The sequence below is a fragment of the Nuphar pumila genome, chromosome 1, assembly GCF_984573655.1.
Source record: "Nuphar pumila chromosome 1, dmNupPumi1.hap1.1, whole genome shotgun sequence".
NCBI classification, from domain to species: Eukaryota; Viridiplantae; Streptophyta; class Magnoliopsida; order Nymphaeales; family Nymphaeaceae; genus Nuphar; species Nuphar pumila.
Genome location: NC_143249.1, coordinates 170304750 through 170316762, shown reverse-complemented (window position 1 = coordinate 170316762; position 12013 = coordinate 170304750).

Genomic DNA, 12013 nt, shown 5'->3' with positions numbered 1-12013 from the left:
TTTAAAGGTAAAAGAAGAAACAATGTGTATGAACTTTATCTAGATGAGTTACCCACTTTTAATGAAAAATGTCTTATTGTTTCAAATGAAATTCAATGGTTATGGCACAAGAGACTTGGATATTGTAATCATCAAATTTTTTTTCCCTCCCTTGCGAGAGAGAAACGAATTTCGCGAGTCAAACTCGACCAAAGTTTTGAAATTAGTTTTGAAAATTACTCGCCTCCGTTTTGAAAATTTGCGGGAAAATTCCGTGGAATGGGATCCGCCTGTCGGTACGAGGTTCAACCGTTCCTGGCGCCTTTACCAGGGGTAATTGAACCAAGGATCAATTATGTGCTCTAACTTGACTCAAGTATCTAAATTATGCTCTATTTTTTTTAGAATGCACAAAGAATCAAGCTTGTGCTATGGAATTTTGAAAATAATGCAAGTTTGGGAAAACATGATGTTTGCTTTGGAAAATTGAAATATGCTGGAAAATGATTGGAAAAGTACTTGAAAATTGAATTCTTGAGAAAATCATTGAAGTTCATTGGAAATCAGAAATTTCATTGGAAAATGAATACTCAGGAAAACTTGAATTTTGGAAAACCGATTTTGAGATTTGGAATTTCTTTTCTGAGAAAATGGATTTGAGAATCTTGAGAAAATCAGAAAATCATTGGAAAAGGATTTTGAAATGGAAAATGGATCCTCAGGAAAATAGATTCTCAGGAAAAATGGGAATTCTAAGAAGATGGATTTCTGAAAACTTGGGATTTTGAAATTTGAGAATTTTAAAGCATAGGAAAATATTGATTTGAACTTGGTAAATGCTTTTAAATGTCATTTGAAAACTTAGAATTTTGAGAAAACCAGATCCTGAGAAAGACTTGGAAATTCTTGAGAAAGCTGAATTTTCTGAAATTGAAATTGGAAAATGAATTTGAGAATAATGCAATTTAAATGATATGAATGAATGAATATGAATTTGAAAAGGGAATTTCATTGAGGAATTGAGAAATCCTTTTGAAGTTTTGAAAAATGCAATGCATTTTGAAGTTAGCCTAAGTGTGTAGGCTGAATGTGGCTAATACGAAGATCATAAATCTTGGTTTTCTTCGTATTCTGACTATGGCCATAAATACGAATCCCACCGAGTTTATAAACTCCATAAGAGCTTGTGCACGTGCCATTCGTGTAAACCATAGTGAATTTGAAATAATGTGCATGAATCATACATCAGATATTAAAATTTGCAGAAATTAAACTATATGCAATGCAACCCTATTCTAAGCATAAATGTAACTCTTATTCCAAATATTACATTGCTTTTTACATTGAATTGAATAAAATCAAGAAATAAAATAACTAAGACTTCTTCTTGGATGTTCTTGCAAAACTAGAAAACAAGGTTAGCACAAAATGTAGGTTTTTCTAAATTTATCCGAAAATATGGGAAATTATCGGATATTATTCAGATATAAACCCAAATTCATACCCCCTTTGATATAAATATAATAAATAATGAATAAATTTTGAAAATAAACTTAAAAATTCGAAATTGGGGTCAAAATGACCAAAATACCCCTGATGACCTTGAAATCAAGGTTTTTTTGAAAGAATTTTTGTAAATTTTGAAAATTTGAAAATTTAAAAATAAAATGAAATAAATCAAACATAATATGATGAAATATGATGATATGCATGAAATTTTGTGAAATTAGAAATTGAAATTTCGAAATTATGGTCAAAATGACCAAAATACCCCCGATAACAAGACTATGGCCTTGAAACCAGGGTTTTCTGAAATAAATTTTGCAAAATTGAAAAATATGAAATGCAAAGGAGATTGAAATTAACCCTAATATGATTCTACATGCTTATGTACATGATAAAAACCCTAAAATGGCGAAAATATCATAAAATATCGAATTTAACCTAATTTTCGCTTCTGAATTTAAAGATAAACTAACACATGGAGCAAATGAACTTGGAATTAAACCAAATTTGTCATGGACACCTAAAATAACCCTAAAAACAGAATGGAGCTCGAAAATCTATTTTTTTTGTATTTTTAAACATAGAAATTCAAGTAAAAACCCTAAATTTTATGATTTTTGCCTAAAATATTGATTCTAAAGGGGATTTAAGATATCAAACTTCCATACAAATTTCCCAAATTTTATGGGGTGACAGAGGACAGTAGGTCAAGGATTTTTTCCTTTTACACTTTCTGGTTTTGACCTATGGTAGGAGCTGTATCACTCCGAAAAGTCGGATCGGAATCCGGCGACTCTAGTGAATGAAGGAAATAGACAGGTTTCGGTAGAAAATGTGGAAAAAATGGCAGAAAGATGGAAAAATGGCTGAAATTATGGGAAAATTTCCCTGACAAACAGAGTAATATTTGATTTTTTGACACTATTGGGATTCGGCTTACTGTTTGGAAAAAGTCACACTGTTATCAGAGACCTAAATCTCTGGAATTTCTGGACATTGGAATCTGTTAGACAGAAAGTAAAAATCCGGGCAAAATAATGAAACAGATCAAAAAATTCCCAAATTTTGGGAAAGGATAGGAAATTATGTTAAGAACAACTTTCATGTTTAAAGTTTTTGCAGATGAGCTATGGATTGAACGGATTTGGTGAATTAAGGTCTGTCTATACCCTGACGAAAGAAAATCAATATTTTCCCAGAGGTCTGAGAAATCCAATTTTTTACAGAGATCAAAACTAATTGGAAAAATCTCAAAATTTCCAGATCATTAGTAGATTCAATCATGAATCCACTGTGATTTTTTTAGAATAATCCAGATCTCCCACGAGGGTGATGCCGGAGGTTTTTGTCTGCTAAAACTGGACTCTGGAAATTCCATAAGGGTGAAAGACCCGGTTTGGAATCTGATTTGTTTAGTGAGCTTCTGAAATCAAAATTGATCCATATTTCGTCAAGAGATCACAGACAAAAGAATATAACTATCATAAATTTTTCAAGATTTATAGAAGAAAAGGTCTGCATGAAATGATGACTAAACTGGATGCATGGACATAAAGTTACAGGCTACTAATGAAACTTCAATAAACTAAATCAAATAAATGACATAAATGATGCAATAAAACTTAAACCTACTGTCTAAAACATGAAAGTTATAAAAATAATAATAAGAAAACTAAAACAATCAGGGAGATAGGTTTGATATTTATTTAAGCTATTTGGAATGAGGGGTTTCATCCATTGAAAGGATGAACCATCTCATCCGTATAGCTCTAAGTCCATGTAAAATATAAAAAAAGAAGATGAAGTTTATTACCTTGAGGAAGACCTTGCTTGCACCAGCTGGAATGGCTGCAATGGAGGAATTATTGTGCTGACTGCACCAATTTGAGGATGCTGCAATGGCTGGTAGCCTTGAAGGTTGAAGGTGGTCTGGAGGAGGTGAAGGAGTTGGATGCTCTTGCTTGTCTGGAATGGCTGCCAAGATGATGATGGTGTTGCTGCTTTGGAGGTGGATGTAGCCACCAAGATTGGGGCTGCTGATGGATGAGAATGGAGAGGGTTGAGGAGAGGAGCCATGGCTGAATGGAATGCAAGAGAGAGAGAGAGAGAGATAGGAAGAGGCAGCCGTGTAGCCTCTTTTCTTTCCTCCCTTTTTCTTTTTTTTTTGGTCTTTCAACTTAGGTCCTAATTGGCTTTTACCTAGGGTTTAATGAAAAGGGGAAAGAGGGAGAGAACCCTTTAAGTGAATGGCTGGGCAAGAGGGAAAGGAAGGAAGGAAGAAAGGGAAGAAGGAAAGAAAGAAGGAAGAAGAAAAGAAAGAAAAAGAAAGAAAAGGGAAAAAGAAAGGAAAGAAAGAAAAGGAGGGAAAAAGAAAGGGAAAAAGGAAAAGGAAAGAAAGAAAGAAATGGGGCTGGAGGTTTGGGCAACCACCTTGTGGGTCCCACATCTCTAAAAAAAATATAATAATAATAATAATAAATAAATAAAAATCAATAAAAACAAAAAAAATAAACAAATAAAAAGAAACATCTTTGTTTTTTTTTTTAATAAAATAGAAATGCAAATGAATGGGCCATCTCAGAGCGGGTCCAAATTTCAATTTTGAAATTCATTTTGAAGATTAGAGGGGTAAAATAGTCTTTTCAGAAAGTTCCTAGACGAAACGAGCTATTTTTGGCAGTTTTTTTAAATGAGCTCGGATTTTGAAGTTCAATACCCCGTTGCGAAGCAAATCCAGAGTAGAATTTGAAAATGTAATTTTGAAAAAAATCCAGATTGTTTTTCTCGAGAAAATGTTTCCAACTGAAACGAGCTATTTTTGGCAGTTTTTGAAACGAGCTCGGATTTTGAAGTTCAATACCCCGTTGCGAAGCAAATCCAATGTAGAATTTGAAATTTTGATTTTGAAAGAAATCCAGATTGTTTTTCTCAAGAAAATATTTCCAAACAAAACGAGCTATTTTTGGCAGTTTTTGAAACGAGCTCGGATTTTGAAGTTCTATACCCCGTTGCGAAGCAAATCCAATGTAGAATTTGAAAAATTGATTTTAAAAGAAATCCAGATTGTTTTTCTCGAGAAAATATTTCCAAATCTAGACTCCAGGGGGTAAAAATGTCAGTTTTGGAAACCTGGGGTTTGAAATTGATTTCTGAAAACTTTTAAAACTCAATCTGGATTGAAATTTATAAAACTAGAGTTCTGGACTTCGAAAATGAAATGAAATGAAATGAAATGTGATGAAATGTTATGAAATGCTGAGAAATGACATGCGAAATGCAGACCCTGAATGAAGAATTTTGGATGTTAGACCCCGATTGACAGTTGTACCAGTTCAAAAAGCATTAAAATTGATAAAATTTACAAAATAGCTCAAGAAATGGTTTTCGGGACTCTACTGGGTTAGAGTGACACTGAAAGTTAGGGTTCGAGCTGGATTGAACTGAAGTGAACTGGGTTTTAGAGTTTCAGAACTCAAGTGAACTGACCAGACACTGGCTCAACTGACCTTTCCGACTAAATTTTCAAGAAAAGCTGCCATTTTTAGAGAAATGGTGCAGAATGGTCACTGGATTGAAGTGAATTACGAACCTGAACTGGGTTTGAGCTAGAACCAAAGTCAGTAATACTGACATGAACTAAAATCAAAGCTCGAACACTAGCTCAATTGACTGGATTCAGCTCAATTTCAGCTGAAAGAGCTGAAATGGGCTAAAATGGGTTCCTAGACACTTGGAAATGGTTTTGAACTGAAACTGGAGCACTTGAACTCCAGGTGAGCTCAGGCTAGACTCTGGGGAATATGACTGATTGTGAATGACTGACTCAGAGATAATTAGCTCGGATTTGAGTGAGAAATGAACTCATTTCTGAAGAAATGATCCCATTTTGGTAGGAATGGTCAGAAATGGGAATGGTCTGTTCATTGTGGGCTCGGGTGAGCTTGAAATGATTGATATTCTAAATGTTTTAAACTGACCAATGAGATTGGTTGACTCCGACTGACTGGGGTCTGGGATGACCTAGGGGTAAAATGGTAATTTTCCTAGTGAAAATGGGTAAAATGGTGATTTTCTAAAACTGACTCAGGGTTTGACTCCTACACTGATCTAACAGGGTTGGCACTGCACGAGGAGGGTTGTTTGAGAATGAGTGAGGAAAATTTGGGGTGTTTACAAATGCCCCTCTTTGCTACTAGGCCGTCTTGAGGACAAGCTTAGTGGCAAAGAAAAACACACCAAATTTGGGCTATAAAAATGCCCCAGTTTGAATGATCTGACTATATATGAAAATATTAGCCCTGATGAAAGTGGTAGATATGAAATGAAGAATGAAGAAGAAAATTTTACTTCAAAAAGAAGCGAGATTCAGGTTTTGCCCTTAACCTGGATGGGACAGGAAATACCTCGTGTAGAAACGAAGCTCAGATTTAACCCTTAACCTGATCGAAAAACAAAATACCTCATCAAAATAAGGTTCAGGTTTAACCCTTAACCTGATTGGGAAACGAAATATCTCATCAAAATGAGGCTCAGGTTTAACCCTTATCCTGATTGGGCGGAAAATGAAATACCTCATCAAAGAAGGCTCAGGTTTGTACCCTTATCCTGATTGGGTAGAAAATGAAATACCTCATCAAAGGAGGCTCAGGTTTGTACCCTTATCCTGATTGGGCGGAAAATGAAATACCTCATCAAAGGAGGCTCAGGTTTGTACCCTTATCCTGATTGGGCGAAAAATGAAATACCTCATCAAAGGAGGCTCAGGTTTATACCCTTATCCTGATTGGGCAGAAAATAAAATACCTCATCAAAGGAGGCTCAGGTTTGTACCCTTATCCTGATTGGGCGGAAAATGAAATACCGCATCAAATGAGGCTCAGGTTTGTACCCTTATCCTGATTGGGCGGAAAATGAAATACCTCATCAAAGGAGGCTCAGGTTTGTACCCTTATCCTGATTGGGCAGAAAATGAAATACCTCATCAAAGGAGGCTCAGGTTTGTACCCTTATCCTGATTGGGCGAAAAATGAAATACCTCATCAAAGGAGGCTCAGGTTTATACCCTTATCCTGATTGGGTGGAAAATGAAATACCTCATCAAAGGAGGCTCAGGTTTGTACCCTTATCCTGATTGGGCGGAAAATGAAAATGGTAAGTTGGATGGTGAATAAGACAATTTTCTTGAAGAGGAATAAGGTGACTCTTTCAACAACACGAAAGATGAATTCTTTCGACAACGCGAAAGATAACAAGGCGATCCAAAGGAACAAGGTGATTCTTTCAACAACGTGAAAGATGACAAGGCGATCCAAAGGAGTAAGGCGATTCTTTTGACAACGCAAAAGATGAATTCTTTCGACAACGCGAAAGAAGGAAAAAGGCGATCCAAAGGAACAAGGCGATTCTTTCAACAACGCGAAAGACGATAAGGCGATCCAAAGGAGTAAGGCGATTCTTTTGACAACGCAAAAGATGAATTCTTTCAACAACGCGAAAGATGGGAAAGGCGATCCAAAGGAACAAGGCGATTCTTTCAACAACGCGAAAGACGATAAGGCGATCCAAAGGAGTAAGGCGATTCTTTTGACAACGCAAAAGATGAATTCTTTCGACAATGCGAAAGATGATAAAGGTTACTCTCTCAAGGAGGTAAAAGGTGATATCAGGATGTGTCAAGATGGACATCGAGCTCTTCACTTTATGTCAAGATAGTAAGAAAATATTGCCAAAATGTTAAAAATTGTTTGTTGATTCAAAATGCTTGAAATTGATGTATATTGGTATGAAAATCTTTCCTCTTTTCTACCTGAAGTATTACCTCCAACTGGGCTTAACTTCATAGAATCAAGATTCGAATTCAAATTGCTTGCAATTGGCTTTCTTTCAAGGAAGCTATCAATTTCCTTGATATGAGCGGAAAACAGAGTATTCTTGATATTGTGAGAGCAATTGGTGAAAGAATATTGATAATAGAATTTCACAAAATTAAAGAAGATTCTTTGGCAAATTTGGCAGTCTGATATCCTGGGATTCTTTTCTCATGATGATCTTTCTGCCCACTCTTTTTTTTTATTATTGGCAGAATTAGAGCTTTCTTGGTTTTTTGGGGATTACATCATCCTTCATTTTGGAGATGTCCTGACTTTTCTCTCTTTTTTTTTGGAAGGGTACGTCACAAACTCCTTCATCTCAGAGATGCTCCGATCCTTCTTTTTTTTTTATCAGGGATTATATTGACGGTTATTGGCTCATTGGTTGAAAGTCTCTTGATGATAGCAGAAATTAAATATCCTTCAGGGTTTGTCGGGAGGCTCATCGCAGTCGCCTTCATCTTGACGGTGCTCTGAACTTTCCCTGGAAGGATCCGTCACAAACTCCTTCATCTTGGAGATGATCCAAATCTTCTTTGGCCCCGGGGGTCTACTCGCCTAATTCGCCTTCATCTTGACGACAGTTGAGAGATCCCTTTTACAGATATTTAATTGCAGCTTTCGGTGATTGAGGAGATATAGGGATTGAATAGATTTTTCTGTATCACCCAGGATATTTCGACTGCTTTATTTTCCAAGGATGATCTTTAAAAATGTGCCATTGACTGCGATCAATACCGATCACTTATGGCTTTGCAACAACATTGAATTTCCTTTTGCTGGCCATATCGAGAATTTATTCTTCATCCTTTTGGTTGGCCAATAGAAAGAATTTGAATTTTGAATCCTTTTTCACAAAAGCTTTGACCTTTCGAAAATAATACTGAAGGTATTCTGAGGTAATGTTTTTGTGCAATAAAAATTTTGAAATCAACAAATATTTAATGGCAAATTGGCAAAATTTTCTTGAAATCCTTGGTGAGAGCGAGCATCTGAAGCACTACGCAACACATCCATGACTAAACTGAATCCTGAAAATACTTTAGTAAGAGATCAACTTGAAAGTTAGGTTTTGTTTTGATTTACCAGCTCGAAAGCAAGATTTGTTTTGTTTTACCAGCTCAAAAGCAGGATTTTGTTTGACCGACCAGCTCGAAAGCAGGATTTGATGACCTACCAGCTCGAAAGCAGGATTTGTTGACCGACCAGCTCGAAAGCAGGATTTGTTGACCGACCAGCTCGAAAGTAGGATTTGTTGACCGACCAGCTCGAAAGCAGGATTTTGTTGTCCGACCAGCTCAAAAGCAGGATTTGTTGACCGACCAGCTCGAAAGCAGGATTTGTTGACCGACCAGCTCGAAAGCAGGATTTTGTTGACCGACCAGCTCGAAAGCAGGATTTGTTGACCGACCAGCTAGAAAGCAGGATTTATTGACCGACCAGCTCGAAAGCAAGATTTGTTGACCGACCAGCTAGAAAGCAGGATTTGTTGACCGACCAGCTCGAAAGCAGGATTTGTTGACCGATCAGCTCGAAAGCAGGATTTGTTGACCGACCAGCTCGAAAGCAGGATTTGTTGACCGACTAGCTCGAAAGTAGGATTTTGTTGACTGACCAGCTCGAAAGCAGGATTTGTTGACCGACCAGCTAGAAAGCAGGATTTATTGACTGACCAGCTCGAAAGCAGGATTTGTTGACCGACCAGCTAGAAAGCAGGATTTATTGACCGACCAGCTCGAAAGCAGGATTTGTTGACCGACCAGCTCGAAAGCAGGATTTTGTTGATTTAAAAATGATTGACATTAATGAAATTGTAACCCGAAGGCTTGGAAAGTGATAGATATTGACAAAGTTGTAAACCGAAGGCAAGAGAATGATTGATGTTGGTAAGATTGTAACCCGAAGGCTTGAATTGAGAATCTGATAGAGTGGACGGCCCAGAGGCCTGATTGATCAAATTGGATGACCCGAAGGTCAAGATTTGAGAATTACATGACCCGAAGGTCGAAATTGGGAGTCGAATGACACAAGGGGTCGAAATGGGAAATCAAAGGTTGAGATTGAAGGATTGAATAACCCGAAGGTCGAAATTGAGGATTTGAATGACCCGAAGGTCAAAATTAGAAATTGAGTGACCCGAAGGTTGAAATAGAGAATTGGGTGACCCAGATGTCAAAATTGGAAATTGGAAATTGGAAATTGGAAATTGGAAATTGGAAATTGGAAATTGGAAATTGGAAATTGGAAATTGGAAATTGGAAATTGGAAATTAGAAATTGGAAATTGGAAATTTTGAAATTGATTGACCCGAAAGTCGAAATTGAAGTTGATTGACCCGAAAGTCGAAATTGGAAATTTGGAATTTGAAACTTGGAAATTGGAAATTGGAAATTGAGAAATTGATTGACCCGAAGGTCAAAATTAGAAATTTGGAAATTGATTGACCTGAAGGTCAAAATTGGAAATTTGGAAATTGGGTGGCCCGAGGGCCGAAATTAGAATTTGGAACTTTGAAATTTGAAATTTGAAATTTGATATTTGATATTTGATATTTGAAATTGGATTTGGAAGAAGATTTGAGTCAGAACTCTAATCTTCTAGACCAATTCTAGGACATTTGAATTGGATTTGGAAGAAGATTCGAGTCGGAACTCTAATCTTCTAGACCAATTCAGAAGGAAAAGAAATTCGAGTTGAAACTCGAATCCCAGAGGAAAGAAAATTCGAGTCGGAACTCGAATCCCGCAAGAAGACTAGATCAGCATGGATTAGGTTTGAAAACATTAACCAGTAAAACCAGATTTAGAAAGTTTGACCAATAAAAATTGGATTTTAAAAGATGTACCAGTGTGAATACCGGATTTTGGAAATGAACCAGTATAAGTACTGGATTTTGAAAATAGATCAGTATGAATACTGTTTTTGGAAGAATTACCAACACAAACACTGGATTTTGAAGAATTTACCAGCACGGACACTGGATTTAAAAAATTTTACTAGCACAAACACTGGTTTTTGAAAATCTTACCAGCACGAACACTGGATTTTGAAAATTTACCAGCACAAACACTGGATTTAGAAGAATTTACCAGCACGAACCCTGGATTTTGAAAATCTTACCAGCACGAACACTGGATTTTTGAAAATTTACCAGCACGAACACTGGATTTAGAAAATTTTTAACAGCACGAACCCTGGATTTTGAAAATCTTTCCAGCACGAACACTGGATTTTTGAGAATCTTACCAGCACGAACACTGGATTTTTGAAAATTTACCAGCACAAACACTGGATTTAGAAAATTTTTACCAGCACGAACCCTGGATTTTGAAAATCTTTCCAGCACGAACACTGGATTTTTGAGAATTTACTAATTGATTTTGATAGAAGATTTTCAGTCTTCACCCTCACGACGACTTGGACAACTGTCGGGGTCTCAGGATTTGTCCCTTATCCTGAATGGGTAGTTCAGGTTTATCCCTTAACCTGAAGGGGATGTTCAGGTTTATCCCTTAACCTGAAGGGGAAATGAATTTGATGCTAATGAATGCAAATGGATGCAAATGAATGCATGTAAATGTAAATGAATGCAAATGTATGCAAAATGATGTAAATGAATGCACATGTATGCAAAATGATGTAAATGAATGCACATGTATGCAAAATGAGAGATTTGTTTGATCCTGCCTGCATACAGAATGTTTTGAAGACAAATTTTCAAAATAATGCCCCAGTGTAACTCGGAAAGAAGAATTTGACCATTATTGAAGAAAATATATTAAGGAATTACAAATGATGGAATAGAGGATTTAAGTATAGAAAATTTTCAAATGTTGAGCATTGATGGGGTCTGATAATTCCACACCATCGACATTGATAAGCAGATATGAATTGCGGGGCAATGCTTCCTCGACAATATAGGGCCCTTCCCAATTCGGCGACCATTTGCCACCCGGGCAGTGCTTGAGATAGGTCGTTGATCTGATCACTAGATCATTGACTCAGAATTTCCTTTCAATAATTTTTTTTTTGCATATTGCCTGACTATCCTCTGAGGATATGATTGAGCGTGCTCTGCTGCTCTGAGTCTTCTTTCATTGAGCAAATCAAGTTGTACCAGTCGGTGCTGCTAATACTGATTAAGCGATAACTCCAGCAGTGATGCGAACTTCAAGGCAGGTTTCTGAACATGTAGAGGCAGCACTACTTCAGTTCCTTAGACAAGTTCTGACGGAGTAGCATTAATTGGAGTTCGAATGGTAGTTCGATACACCCATAATGCATCATGAATCTTCTCATGCCAGTCACGACCTGTTTCCAAAGTTCGCTCCAGGATTCGAATCAAAATCTTATTGGTGGTCTCTGCTTGGCTATTTCCTTGAGGATAATAAGGAGCGGAGAAATGATGATGGATTTTGAACTTCAAACAGAAAATCCTCATTCTCTCATTCTTGAAATGACTGCCATTATCTGACACAATATCATGTGGTATGCCAAAACGACATACGATATTCTTATGGATGAATAAGACCACATGTCGACCTTCTAGTGTGCGTAGAGTGACTGCTTCTACCCATTTAGTAAAATATTCTGTTGCGGCAAGAAAATATTTGTAGCTGTTTGAAGCAGAAGGAGTGATGGGGCCCACAACATCAAAG